This window comes from Dunckerocampus dactyliophorus, chromosome 17 (genome assembly GCF_027744805.1).
Source record: "Dunckerocampus dactyliophorus isolate RoL2022-P2 chromosome 17, RoL_Ddac_1.1, whole genome shotgun sequence".
In the NCBI taxonomy this organism is placed as follows: Eukaryota; Metazoa; Chordata; class Actinopteri; order Syngnathiformes; family Syngnathidae; genus Dunckerocampus; species Dunckerocampus dactyliophorus.
Genome location: NC_072835.1, coordinates 10429318 through 10445255, shown reverse-complemented (window position 1 = coordinate 10445255; position 15938 = coordinate 10429318). Strand labels below are relative to the sequence as shown.

The 15938-nt window shown below is 41.2% G+C and overlaps 1 protein-coding gene across 4 annotated transcripts in view; it reads left to right on the top strand.

Annotated features, from left to right (window-relative positions):
• LOC129170543 (transcription factor 4-like) overlaps positions 1-15938 on the top strand; it is a 231950-nt gene that overhangs the window by 7733 nt on the left and 208279 nt on the right. The gene's annotated exons all lie outside the window — the stretch shown is intronic.

Genomic DNA, 15938 nt, shown 5'->3' with positions numbered 1-15938 from the left:
AATGCAAATAGAGCTAATGTTATTTTTGTTAGTAGAATACTGACTTTGTTAATCATATTCATTGGTAGACACCACTTATTTTTGTGACATGCACACTATTTATTTATGTTATCTTGCTTTGACATTGAATTATAGTTGTTATGTTGTTTTTTTAAATTGGAAATTGTTGTATTTGTTGAGATCTCTCATTGTATCACTTTTGACTAAGTTATGATCTTTTTCATTGTTGTAGGGAGGTATAAATATTTGTTCGACTAGGTCGAGCAGCCAACTCTAATTGTGATGTATGGTGATGTGGTTTATAAGGAAGTTTATAGTGTAATAACTGTGCCTTGCATCCACCGACCACTTAAAAGTGCTTCATAACACCTTCACATTTATTAGCAGATGGCAGGTTTGCAAGGTGGCAACCGGCTAGCATGTTTGGAAGCCGACGTCAAAGGCTTCAGGAGCATTTAAAGGTTCAGTATTTTGCTCTAGGGCACTGTCGGTCCCTTGTTTGGGATCTCAATCTGCTGCAAACGAGATATTGCGATCATAACACAATAATAAACTCCATGCAGCCCTGCATGTTGCGACATCTTTTACATAAAGCAGCCTAATAAGTGAGACGTACAGTACAGTTATGTATGTGCGGTGCCATATTGAAGAACATGCAGTGTGATTCAGTGTGAAATCTTTCCCGGAAGGTTTTTCGCAGAGAAAATCGGAGGTCACGTCTGTTGATCCTGCACATGTTCGTGAGCCATTTTGTCCTTTTCCTGAAAACACAGCGCCGCAGACGTCCTCTTTGTTTACTGCTTTGTTGTTGGCTTGTTGTAGTTTGTGTGCCGTGGTGCGGCCTGCTCCCGTGCCACGCATGCAAATGTGAGGCATGCCGACAAATGTTAAGTTTGTGGGGGAAAAAAAAAAAAAAAGACTCAGTTTTGGTTGCATTCGTTTGGGTTGTTAAGCTTCGGTTTGCCGCTTCGATATGTACTGTATCTTCACTTTGGAATTATCCTCATGCTTCAAAAAAAAAAAAAAAGCCAACACACAACAGTGCCACACAAACCACACACACGATCACATTTTTACACCCACATGTACAAGATGCACCGCACACACACGTTCTGCTTACCCCTGCTGTGGCTTTCTGCAGGCCTCGGCATTTTGATGAGCCCGGCGCTGTTTGTGAATGCAGCTAATTAGAACTCTATAGACCCGCACAGCCATGACAGCAGCAGTTTCCAAAGGCAGGGATGAGGCCAGAGGCTGGGACGTGCTGACACTGAACCCAGTCCGCACATTGTGTGTTTAGTTCTGCTTAGCAGTCATGACTTTGCTGTAGATATTGGGGAAGTTTCATTTATTCTGTTAAAAGATGTGGCAACCTCCCATCATATAGAATAATAATGAGCATTTCAATTTTCTATGGAATTTTGAGTCAATTTAAATGTGAAATTATTTTACTAAATTCTCAATTACGACCAGTTCAGGGTGTACTGTGCCTCTTGCCCGAAGTCAGCTAGGATAGGCTCCAGCATACCCGCGACACTAGTGAGGATAAGCGACATAGATTTAGTTAAATTAATGCAATATAATTTGACAAAATAAGGTTGAACCTGCCATGTGAACACCGAATTCAACTTGGGAATTGTTGGGCATTGTTTGAATTTTGGTGACGCCGGTTCCGATTCCGGTCGCTAACAATTCTCAATGTTTTTGGAAGGCAGAGTCATAAAAGTTTGCATGGTTTAAATGATTAAATTGTTTAATGATATGAACTTTTTTATCAACTTTGCTATGAATTTCTGAAGTATGAAAGTATATAAATATCAACGCATTCAATTTCAAGATAAATGTTATGAAGTTTCTTTTTACAAGAGTACGCTTTGACAAAAGATTTTTAATTTTGAAAAGAAGTACACTTTGTTTGCTGCCTCAATGGTGGTGTCATGACACCCTTATTTTGTTAACACAAGTAAACCGGACATACCTGAAAGCGCTCTTATTTTGAAGGCCGGAAGTGTGTTGTATGAGTTGAGAAGGTCTCTTGACTGTTGCAAACAGAAATGAACTGTGCAAATGATAAACTTGCCTATCCGTAGCTCCCGTCTTTTCTTTATACCAAACTTCCACACCAGCTAGCACACATGGCATGAGACAGACGTCATTTACTGTTTGACTTCCCTGACTGTGCCTGCGCAGAGGAAGTCCAACATTGCGCATCAAAGACGATATCGACACCATGAATGTGTGAACATTAATCATGTTGATCGTGCACAATCTTTTCCATTTTTTTTTTTTTTTTTTTTTTAGTTAAGCCGCTAGGAATCTAAATAAAACCATTTGAACGATCCCGGGAGAATCGGAACGTTAGTCCTGGTTACCATCGATCCTTGAGACTCGATGCTTGAATGATGTATTGCACAGCACGGTTTGGAATTATTTCCAATTTTCGCCTTTGGATTGCAAATATGCAATTGCCTATATTGGTATCGGTTGATATCGGTGTTGGACATGAAGTGCTGGGCAATATGGAGCATCTCTAGTACAAACACCAACATGAATACATTACCGACCCTGCTGTCGCTGCTGATATAACCCAGTCTGTTCCAATACGGTACATTTTCCTTGCAATCACTTGAAGGTAGCATATTGGTTCGCACTCCTGCCTCACAGTCCGGAATCTGTGAATCTCTGTGTACTTGCTTGGGTCTTCCTACATCCCAATTGTGTTTGTGTGTGTGCATGGTTGTTTCTCGAAATGTGCCCTATGGGAACTGTGATAGGCACCAGTTCACATATATGTATACCCTGTATAGAACACCCGCAACCAAAACAGCTATCGCAGCATTCTGCAGCACCATGCATTGTCTTCTGGTTTGCACCTAGTCAGTTGGTCTGGGTGTTCATCCTACAGCAAAATAATGACCCAAAACATATTTGGTTATTTTTATTTCCTCATATTTTGGTCACAAAATTCACCTTTTATACACAAAAGCAGAGAAACATAAATAGTGCAGAGTCCCTTGCGACATGCTTAGCCCACGGTCATCAGAAACCAGGAAGTGGATTAACCGTTTTAATTATTGGGAGATGTTTTTTTTTTGTTTGTTTGTTTATTTTGGGATCATCCCTGGAAAGATAATGCACACATCAAACTCTCTGTGTGTTTCTAATCTCCTCCTGGATGAAGCCGTTCAGAGAGCAGCTCCACTGTGCTTGTCAACCACTGCCACTTGTCTATTTCAGGTCTTGGCTGCTTTTGGCTTTTTTTTCACCTTCTATCACCATTCTATCCCCTCAGGTGCTGTTTGTTTCCCTGTCAACTGTGTTGGAGCGGGACTCTGTTGTGTGAGTGTGAAAGTGTGTACATGTGTATGCTCTGGTGTGTGCACCGAGAGATTTAAGGAGATTTTGCACAATCACACGCGTGGGTGCACGTGTATGTGGACCTAATGTGGGGGTACAAAGGGAGGTTTTGGGTTGGGGGTAACGATCATGGAAAGACGAGTACAGTTGATCCCCACATATTTTTAATTAAAATGATTTTTTTTATAAAGTTCATACGCATCTCATTGACCATGAGTCGGTAATCATTTCTAAATATGTGATAATGCACGTAAAATGTAAAGCATGCATGTTCCACTGCTAGAAAGCCCACCATTTTTACGTGTTTATTTTTTTATGCCTCACCGATAATGTGTTTTTGTCAAGCGTTGAGATTTCGCACTTTGTTGTCCGGTCTGGGAACGCACCGTAATTGTGTGCTGAGACACAAAAGTGAAACTTATATATAACTTACAATATAATTACAGTCACCCTGATTGCAAATGTTCATCCAGCATTGAAGGAGCACGTCAAACTGGCAGGAGGGTGTGTGTGGGGGGGGTGTCGCTATTTGCGCTTGGTCCCGGGGATCCACTGTGGAGGATAAAGGAACACATAACTAAAGAGCCCAAATAGAGAGAAACGGCAGCTAAAATGAAATACTGTAATTAAGTACTAAGCAAGAAAAGTTTCTGAAAGCATTTTGGAAACTACGGTCTTACTGTAGGGGAAGTTACTAACTCTTCAAAGTTAGTAATGTGCGGAACAATACTGAAATATTGATACCTCCGATACATGATCTGTATGCTCTGAGACTGATTATCAAATCAAACTATCGATACTTTGATACTTTGGTGATATGAAGTAATGTACATCATTAAAAGGAACACAGAGGAAAGTAAATAAATGATTGCGATCTTGTCTAAATCAGTGCTTCCCGAACTTGTTACAGTCACGTACCCCTTCAGACATGTACCCCCGACTCATCTTAATTAACTTGGAATATTGAACGTAATGAATTGGTTAATTCATTTTATAGTAATTCCGGGTCAAAAATGTCTATTTTGCATGGTTACATTTTGGTAAAGCTTGACATGAGCTCTGATGAATAGATAAGTAATCATCCTACATATCTTTTATTACAGTTTGATGTTGGCATCGTTCCGTTTGAATGGCTTGAATTTGAGTTTCACTTTTTTTGCCCACTCACGACGGTTATGGTTTAAGTCTGCATATTCATTAAATACCAAATTGAAGGGGAACGTTTGACAATCGTGATAAAGCAGTATCCAAAGTCCAAAAATAAATACAACCAACAATAAAGCCCCACTCACATGACAGGTTTTCACTGCTGCGGCGTGCGGGGATCGGAACACCAACATAAATGAAACATTCAAGATGAAACACTCTAAAAGGAAAACAGCACTTTTTGGGGGGAATTTTGCCCATCATCCACAATCCTTATGTGAAACCTGAACACATATTTCCTTCCCTTTTCTGTGCTTTCTAACACGAGAAAACAAGTTAGCATGAGCCAGCTAACAATGCATGTCATGCGAGGTACCTATTTCGACTATGAAGCTCTCTTTAAAAAAACCCTCTAAGAATGGCAATAATGCATGAACAGGTACATTGATGATAACGTGCAATACTTACAGTATGGTGCCGTATTTTGATGATTTAAAACATTACCGAAACGTCTTTGCTAGGCGCATTGATTTGACATAGCCCACAGGAGCTCACGCTACTTCCGTCAACGACAGCAGCATAGAAACTGCGACGACACTTGCAATGTCCGCTCTCATTGGGATGGCTGTGTCTTCCAGCACAAGACTTGTGTTGCAGTCCTCAGGTAAAAAATGCTGACAGCAAACGAGCATCTCGTTGAGTCTTCGTAGTGAAATTAAGAGCCAGCAGTATCCACTGGCTTGAGGCGTTGCGAGGATGCTAAGACTAGCGGCTAGCGAGGCGTTGGTTAACACAGAGGCCATCACAACACCTCAACGGGTGATGTCACATTCCCAAGCCTTATTGACAGCTGACATTTGGAAATGTTCTAACATGACAGCTACCTTCCTGTGGAACGCATATGACAACAACGAATGGCTGTCATTGCTCCTAATACCACTCTGGTGTCTCTAAGGACATTTTTTGTCTTTGCAGGTAAATTTTTTGGTGTTTTGCTCATAACTTTGGTTATGTTAGTCCATATGGCAAGATTTTTTTATGAAAAATTATAAAATTCCTAGGTCAACCAGAGCCCCAGGCCAAGTTTCTCACACTTTTGGGTCCCTAGAAGACAACTGTGACTGTGGTGGGTTCCGGTGGGGGGGCGGGGCTTAATGATGTAATGATCCATGGCGAGCCAGATGACCATGGACCGTTTGCATGAAGTCATTATCACCATGAAAAGCAAAGCAAATATATTTAGAACTACCAAAAAGTTGCAGTTGGCAGGGAGGAGCTTGCAGCTCCACTTCATGCTCAGTGATGATAGAAAGTGATTTGTGCATAGCAGAGTCTGGAGAAGTCTACACTAGCGTCGTCAGTAGTTGCTTTTTTGAAAAAGAGTATCTATAGTTCTCTGATTAGTCGCTAAATATAGTAAACCACCATGAATAAATGAAGGTATGGGAAATAATGAGCTTATATGTATGTTCTGTGTGCCTGCGTGCCCACATGGCCGTGTGCGTGTGCATGCGTGTGTCTATGTGCATGCACGTGTGCCGTATAATTGAGGTGGAGAGGCTGAACTTACTCCTATGACGTACAGGATGTCTGTAGCAGCATACTTTCACACACACTTCACACACGGTACACACGTATGCAGGCGCATGCACACAGCCATGCATGTGCATGTGTTTCCCATACCTTCACAGGGTTTCACCCAGGATTTTTTTGAAGCTGTGGTGGTGGGATGCACGGGAGGGTGGACTGCTGCCGCTGTGTCGCGCGTCTGCATTTTTTATTTTTGTTTATTATTTATACGCATTATACTTAAAAAAATAAATATTTTTCCACTCAGTGCGCTACAGGAGTCATGTTTGAATAGAACACTTATAAAAGTACAAAGAGGCGAAGCAAATATTCTTTGGTAAGCTACTCAACATCAGCTGGTGAGCTACTGCTAGCATACGAGCTACCGGTTGGAGACCCCCGTGATAGCATCGCTATCTTAAAGCTGGACACGCTACACGTTTAGGTTGAACATCTTCAACACACATCTGGTGTTTTGAAGACAAACCACAAGTATTAAAATGACAAGAGAGCAGGATTGTTAAGTGACACTTTCAATAAGTAAGTTAGCATGTATCCCATGATACGTGATAGCCACTTGTGGCTCGCCCTTGGGACAAAAACGTGCGAGCTCGCTGCCGCCAGAGAGGCAGCGTGAGCCAGACAAAATGTGTAAACAAAGATGCCAGAAAGTGGAATGAGATTGAAACGTGAGCGATCACACACGCTAGCATAGATAGGCTCAGTCTGTGACAAGCTGTCGTCAATTGATTCCACATTTTGTGGACTATTTTTCATTCTCTCAATAATAAGAAGCAAACTGAACATCAACACAAGACGGGTTGCGTGCTTTTATCTGGTCACACATGCGTAAGTGCCAATACGGCAGACAGGCAATTCCGGTGCATGTTTATCAAAATAAAGAGCAGTGAAGCATTTTTATGATATTTAAAATTGTTTTCAAACTAATTGTGGCCAATATATGTGCATAAATAATAAGCTATATGTATCTATGTAACATTTCTATCCATTTATACAATGTATTACGTAACATGGTGTTCAAGTTTTCATTTTTAAGGTGTGGCGGCTTTTATTTTGTTGTGGTGGAGCACCACGATCAATTACACGTAGCGGAAACCCTGCTTCATTTATTCATGGAGGTCTGCTACAGACCTCCATGGCTTCTGCAGACTGCGATGCATTTACGAATCACTTTCCATCATCATTGAGCATGACTCCGCCCTCCCAACTGCCAAAAAACCACCACATCAAGTAGCAGAGCAGCTTGTTTGTAGTTCTAAACATATCTTTGCTTTTCATGGGGATATTGACTTTTTGCAAACGTTTCATGGCCATCTGGGTCATCATGGACCACTACGTGGTTAATTAATCCCTGCCCCCCACGGGGACCCACCCCAGTCACAAAGTCCGGTAGGAAACTCTTATCACCTACAGTGTAAAATACCACAGTTCTTAAGCCGTTCTCACATAATTATAGTTGCACATTACTTACAGACAGAGAAAGCATTCCTTATTGCCGTGTATCATTCAATTTGTATGCCTAACTGTGTCACAAGCTCAACTCAATGAAGTATTGAAGCCACTAGGTGTCTCCCAAAAATCAACACAACCCCACTTTAGCTTAAAGGCGGCACATGTTAAATAATGTACAGTATATATTTTAATATATCAGTTGCACCTGACTTGCCAAACTATGAAAAGAAGCGTGACTTAGTCTCTGGAAAACATGATACGTGGTTCATGATGGGAACAGACTCTCGAAGGGATTCTTACCATAGAAGTTGAAGTTTGAAATCCAAATAAATTTGACGTGCCGTAGCTCCTTGAATGGTTTGTGTTTGAGCTAAGATGCTGTATCATTTTGTCCGTCCACCCTTCTCTTTGTCTTGTGTTTTATTGTCAGTCTAATTCCTGAAGACTGTCACACAAAGTGATTTGGGCAGGGGACGATACCGCCGTGTTGCCGCGCTCCAGTTTTGTTCCTTTAATTGGTATGTCTCATGAAGTCACAGTTGCACAGCTGGGGGTTGCTTTAATATCATCTCCTCTCACGTTTGATTTGATGCACTTGTACCCAAACAGATAATGTGCTTCAACGTGGTGAACAACGCCCCCACTGCCACCCTCTTGTCTCTATTCAGTCAAATCAGCTTCTGATACGCCTGCCACTCACACTCATCCTGGATGATCGCTTTCAAAATAGAGGTGGTGAGCAGAAGCCGCTCGCTCAATACCTCACCCTCCCACCTAATCTGGCTGCCTCTAAGGCTGTTAAATTGTCTTGTTTCGCTGGCAAAAACACCCGACCACGCTCTTAATTGAGGTGCGGATTAGGAATTAATAGGCGTTTTTAGCCATAATGGCAAATATTATTAGCTCCATTTGCTTTTCAAATGCTAATAATGACTTTTCTAATAACGGCTGTGATCTCAATGTTTGTGTCTGTCAGAACTTGGCAAGGATTTTTTGTTTTTTTTGTCAAAGCTCAGGAGATTGACGTCGCTTGTGCTTCGGCGAGCCGACTTGCTACCGAGTCGGCGCTCCATATGTTTTCCCCAAAGGCAAAGAGTTGAGAATAGCTTCTGTTTTGTTCACTTTGGTATGTGACTCAGTTAGATCCGGCTCGCTTGTCACTTCTGCATGTCCTGACCGTGTCAACCTTCCATGTTTATGTGTTCTGTCATCCGCTGAAGCACTTTGTAATCGAGAGGACTAAACGTCTCCTGTCAGACAGACTGACAGTGTTTAATTGCTGGTCTTCATCAGCTTTTTTTTTTTTCTTTCGGGAGTCACAAGTGACTGTTTTAGAGGCATCTGTTGGACACCTGCAGCAGGTAATCTGTCAGATTTGTATGCAAGCCCGTCATTAACTGTGGAGACTGATTAGGGATGCAAGACAAGCACTGAAATTGAGTGCATAGATGTCCGTACAATTTAGGGCAAATATGAATCCTTGACGTATCCTTGACGTATTTTTTTCACACTTTCTGGTGGAGACCAGAAATAACTGTCGTTCTAGTTTGCGTCTGGTTATGACGTTCCATCTCCAACGTGCTATATTGTGTGAATTTAGCCTACCAGAAATAGTTTTGGAACAGATATGCACTAATCCCTTATTTATCACGGTTAATCGGTTCCAGACTGGACCATGTAAATCAATTCCCATAAAGTTCCTTCTTTATAAGTTGAATCTTTTCATAGTTAGAGCATGGAAAATCTGTTTACAACCTTCTAAATATGGTTTTTAACATTATTAGAGCCCTCTAGACATGAAATAACACCCCGTAGTCACCTTTACACTTGTATTACCCAGTATACTGTAGTAGACAGAGTACAGTTTTTCCTGTGCTAGCATCATTAATACTTTCCAAAAGGTCCGTCTCAAACCGAAATTTACTCTCATTGAATAAATTTTTCCCATAACAAATAATGTAAATCCACTTAATCTATTCCAGACACCCAAAAATGTTAACATACAACACTTTTTTTTAATAGTTCTACAACACAGTGGAACCTTGGTTAACGTCTGCCCCAGTTAGCATGTTTTTCAGTTAATGTCCCAAATTTACGTCAGAATTTTGCCAGGATTTCCGTCCATTTTCCAATTAGCGTACAATACGGCATGCACCTTGTCATTTTATTAATACACTGCCAACTCTGTTCTTAACGTTTTTGTTTTTTTTTAAATCACAAAACGTCCTTAGCTTCTAATAAAGAAGTTACTGTAGCTTGCTAAGTTCCAAAATTGCAGCTACATAGCCCTTCTATGATGTCATCAGCGGTTGACTCTCAAAAATGTAAACACAAAACACGTTTTTATACATGCATAAAACAATTCTAAATGCATATGAATGACAAATGAACAAACACGGACACCGTCTTCCAGTTTAGTCATGATTTAGTTCTTGAATTCAATTCAGTTCAATAGTGTTTTTCATCTTCTTTGTCAAATTATTAACACTTGAAACTTTCTGTGGCTACATTTTGGCTTATGGAGGTGAGAAACACTATTGAATTCAAGCAATGACTCACTGCAAAACAGGGAGGTGGTGTCTGTGTGATGTCTCGCTGCCACATTGTGTCTTTGGGAACAGTCACATCAAGAATCACGTCTTCAGTGAAGGTAAAAGTAACCTTAGATGTTTATTTTTCCCTTTCATTCATCGTTTATATGTATCTACATGCATTTGGAATTGTTCACTGCATGTAAAATTGTAATTGCAAAGCTCTAAAAGCGACTTTTACCTTGATTGAAGACTTGATTGTTGACAAAGATGGCTATGAGGCAACAAGATCCACATGACACCACACTTTGTGTTTTGCTATGCATTATTGCTTGAATTCAGTCGTGTTTCTCACCTTCTTTGTGGGCTATTTTGCAGCCGTGATCAATAAGAAAAGCAGAGACCTATGGTGTAACTCTGGTAGTTAGCAAAGTCAAAGAATCAGACTGGGGGACAATGACTTCCGCTAACACGATGCTAATAGGGAGGTTTTATGATAATAGTACATTTTGAACATTTGTACTCATGCAGTATATTAATAACACAGTATGCCAACCGGAAAATGTGCGCAAACCAATGCAAGTCGTAAACCGAAAAATACACAAACCAGGGCGTATGCTAACTGAGATTCATCCGTAATTGGTACGCCCATAAAAATGTCTATTTTTAACAAACACCTCTCCCTCTGCTACCCCTTCAAAACCCTGCTGCTGTCTTGATGTTGACGTTCTTCTGCAATTATTAGAGTAGATTCAGCCCCAGAAGCCTTCCCGTCTCTCTTCAATATGCCTCACACATTTATTAAACACATTTTTAATTATGAAATGTGCAGGTATTCACCACTAATGAATGATATTCCAAGATCACTGATGAACAGATGGAATCGGAAGTTAAGCACGTTTCACTTTTGCGTGTCACGGTAACCATGGCGCGTTCCAGGACTGTCGAACAAAGTTCGCTTGATGAAAAAACATCAGTGAAGCGTAGAGACATAAACATGTAAAACTAGTGTGCTTTTTTATAACTATGCAGTGTACTGGTCCATTCTATTCTTCTTCTTCTTTTGGTATTATTGTAGACGTATTGACGAGTTAGCCATATTATACTGAGCAGCCCAATGATGCAGATGGACAGCATGGCTAATTTGCATGGGAGACCTACAGCTACACTCAGGTAGTGTTTCAAGTGCTTTCTATTAGCCTGCGACGCTTCATACCGCATTTTAAGTATGCTTTGCTCAAATGCCTCGATGGAAGAGGTGAATTCAGCTAAAATGCTTTGTAACGGTAACGATGCAATGTGCGGAATTGATGTGATAACTCCTCCCTCTGTAAACACCTTCTTCCGCGCCCCTTTTTGTGTCCTACTCGTCTTCACCCTAACCATTAGCCGTCCGTCCCCTCGTCAATGTCTTCCCACTCTGCCTTAATTGTGGCGCATTCCGTGACAGTTTAACTTTAAACTTAAATATTGCCATTACACTTCTCACTGAGCCCATCTCACGCTTTCTTTTTCTTTTTCTTCCTCCACCTCCTCTTCTGCATGCTTGCCTTATTCTTCCTCACCCGCTGCCTCTATCTAATCTTCATCTTCAGTTGCTTTTGTATGTATTTTGTACCATTTTTTTTAACCCTCTTTTGTCTTTTTTCCCCCCCTCTTTTTTTATTTTTATCGTCTTACTTCCTCCTCCTCGACCTTTTCACTTTCTTCTTGAACTCCCTTTTTTTTTTTTTTACATCTTTTCCCAGCCTTCTAATTGAAGATCATCTTCTTCTCGTGTTGCTAGATTGAGCCAGACCACCAAACTGTTGTTCCTCCCAGTGTTGCCAGTTTCTGCAGGCAGGAGGTTTTTATTTCTCTTTCTAAATTTAGACCACATTTAGGGGGGGGTTTGGTATTTTCTATGCAAAACATCCTGTGACCATTTGATGCTTTCGTTTGTATTTATTTTTTATTTAACGCTTCCTTCTAGTCATCACTATCAACTCTTTCTTCCTGCTCTTATTTTTCTGCACTTCCACCTTGAGCTCAGTCTTATATTCCTTCATTGACTTCAAAGATAAAGTCTTCGCTGTTGCAGTTTTTCATTCGACCATAAATTAACTATAAAAAAGTGACTAGCATGGGAAATTGTGTCCAATTCACATCCAGCATCCGAAAAGACCATAGCATTGCTAATACCCACAAAAACGAATTGTTGCTTGCTAGGTTTAGGAGCCTACCATTGACGTTAGCAACGTCTGTAGCACGACTGTATGCATTTTATAGTTTGTTGCCCAGCAAAATTGCAAATTTTTGCCACTGTTTTTTTTGTTGTCAGAAATTAGGCAATTTTTTTTTTTCAGAAAACACATCTCACTCACCCTAATAATTTATAAACACATGATAATACAGGTAAATGTACAGCATACATACATACAATATATACATGTTTATGTCTTTATTCTTCACTGATCATGTTTTTTTTCATCAGCATTTCGTTCGGCAGTCTTTGAATGCACCGAAATTGGTGACAGTATCAATTTTATAATTTAAAATATGCTTAATAAGTGTCTGAGGCAGGGAGAAGGGAAGAGTTCTGGAGCTCAGTCAAATAATTACAACAGTGACTCTTATTGTAAATGTTGTTGTGTATTATTGTAATGTATGTTTTGTGATATTTTCTATATCTGCGTTGGGACCTCCTTGAGAACGAGATGCTGCCTTTTAAGAGGCTGTCCTAAATAAATTGAATTGAAATGGTGATCCAAAATCGCAGGAGAATGTCAACGGGGGGGGAGCAGCAAGCCCATCCATCCATTTTCTATGCCGCTTGTCCTCATTAGGGTCGTGGGTGAATGATGTAGCCTATCCCAGCTGACTTTGGGCGAGAGGTGAGGTACACCCTGGCCTGGTCGCCAGCCAATCACAAGCGACCATTCACACTCACATTCATGCCTATGGACAATTTAGAGTCTGGGGGGACATTTTTATGGGCGTCTCAAGTACTGTATGTATGTCAGATTTACTGTGTTTATGTCTTGAGGAAAAGTGGAGTGCACTACTTGGCTTCAACCAGCAGGGGTGCTATTCAGTCTCAGCTAATCTGTGGTTGAAAAAAAGAAGAGCAAGCCAAAAATAAGGGTGGCGGATGTTGCATTTTGTATTACCAGTTGATATGCGGCTGATTGGACTTCATCTGGCTTATTAATTAAGTAGCTTTACCCGTCTTGAAAGTAAACTGTGACCAAACGTATCATGACTATGTCACAAGACTTGAGAGAGCACATGCTGTGTAACTTTCAAGGAGTTAATTATTCTGTGGAATCCAAGGAGATGTTTTTTGCGGGGAATGTGGGAAAAACAGCAGTGTGAAATGAATGAGAAGAGGAATGGAGGGAAAAAAAAATCACATGCTGTCCATACTTCAGAGAGATGTGACCATACTTCATGTGTTCCATTTGCATTAAAAGTGTAAATTCCCTTCCCGTCCTCTCAGCAAATGTTCTCATTTAAGAATGTATGTTGCATACAGGGAATCTGTTTGTTGAGGGTGTTAAATGTACAAATGTGATGGGCGATGACTTGCCAGAGACAGAGTGAACCTTCACACCACAGAGACCAGCAGATGAAACCATCTGGTTCAGAGCAAGAGGTGGGACAGAGGAGGGAAGCTGCACAATGGTTTGTCCCAGCTTTTGTTTTAGTCCCAGGCTTTGGCAGCGCTGGCGCTGGAGTGGCACTGCCAAGTCCCTCTCTCTATATGTGTGTGTGCGTGTGTGTGGCACAAGGGGTGAGGGGGTTGTTGGAAAATCTCTCTCTCTCACACACGCACACACACATACTGACATACATGCACACTCACAAAGACTGTAAATTGTCTGGAACACCCCAGTGCCATCTGGTCCTGTGACGAGCCAGACAGAGTGTATGCCTGCGTGTGTGTGTGTGTGTGTGCAGGGGGAAAAACATAAAATAGATAAAACGAATGTGTATATGCATGTTATAGTTCGGTGTGCGTGTGTGGCATTTTTGTGTTCATCTGTGAACAAGAAAAGGAAAAAAAATGACATGGTTTATTCCATGGCTTCTGTCTTTTTGTGTGTGTTCCTTTTGGTTTTTCTTCCCCAGCGGTGGCTTAGGATTTAAATGCATCCAGTATGAAAGTAGTTCAGAAAGTCTTCGAGTGTATTTGCTTATTGCATTGATTGTCTGCAGGACAGGATCTGGATGCTAAGCACAGTATTTTTTTTTTTTTTTTTAATGCAAGCTTGTGGTTTAAAGGCTGCTTTGATCTCACATGTTTACTGTACATTTGTGCGTGTGTGTGTGTGTGTGTGTGCGTGTGTGTGTGTGTGTGAGAGAGACACATGCAGATTGTCCTGAAGAGACCCAAGGTTTCCTTCCTCATGGCTTCTGAACATCTGTGTGTGTTTGCGTGTGTGTGTGTGTGCGTGTGTGTGTGTGTCATAGCCAGAGCCGCATTGATCTTCCTTGTACATTCCATTCTCTCACGGCTCTGAATCGCAAGACCTCCTCACGATAAACATTTGTCCGTCTCTCCTTTGAATTCTGTACTCTTTCTTTCTTTTATTCTGCCACTTTTTCTGACTTTATATATAAAACCCTGATGGCAAACTGCAAACTGTATTTCTAAAGGGTTTAATGAATCGTTGCTATTGACCTACAGTCCTACACCATTGGTAACTCAGACAGTAGAGCTCTGCTATTCATGGGGGTCGTTTTCTTAGACCACCCGTGAATAGCAAAAACAAGCAATTGAGACACAATTTTAAAAAAAATGTCTGTTTTGACTAGGACTGTCAAAAATGGTGGTAACTAATTTATGTCGACTTATTTAATGAATTAACGCATGCGCATCATGTCAAGCCACACATCTGTTACGACGACAGACGGAAGCATGGTAGTCTGATGCTTAGGCCTGTCACGATAACAAATTTTGCTGGTTGATAAGTGTGCTGCAAATTATCGGTGATAATCGATTTCATCGACAACATGTTTTAGACATTTTTTTCATTATTTGTCATGAGAGGTGTACTTCACATTTGAACCCCTAGATGGTACTCAAGTATAGTGTACGGTGTACCTGTGTGAGACATTAGCTTGATACAGAAGTTGCCTGTATGTATGTTTTTGTAATGTAGCCAGCGACACTGTTTGTGAGCGTGCACGTTTTTACACTGTTTTGTTCATATTTGCAGACCAAACACCTGCCCGCTGCCCGAGGGACCTACATCAGTAATTTTTTTTCCCAAGTTGAGAAAACTGTCCGTGTCGGTCATCGGTGTTCATGCGCGCGCCGCGTTCATTCAGTTTAAAACCGAAATGCTCCCACACTGTGGCTGTCGGCTGTGGTATTCTCTTCAGAAACCATCACTTCTGCGCCTTCTTCATGTTAGCGTATGCTGCCTCACCAAGCTGACCGCTAAACCCTCTGTACTCCACTCACTAGCAGCCCCGTCACCACAAAGAGGCTGAAGGATATGTGAGCCTACTCTCTCCATTCATTCCACTGTAGAACCAATGCGCACAGACCGATCCAGAGTGAACCCTCTTGTCATCCAGCCTGTGTGGCACAGGGAGAAGAGCAGATGAAACACATGCATACATGCACATTCCAATTTATCGAAGCCGTACAATTATCAACCTCTTTTTCTTTATCGTTCGATTAATCGATTTATCGATTATCGTGACAGGCCGACTGATGCTCTTTTCTAACTTTATTCTGACCTGAACACATCAACAGCAGTGCAATTCCAACACCATTAATGTATCTCCTGCGCCTCCTTAGGACGACACTTCCTCATTGTCACTAGACTACCGCGAGATTCATTCACGGACACTCCGAAAATGACAATAATA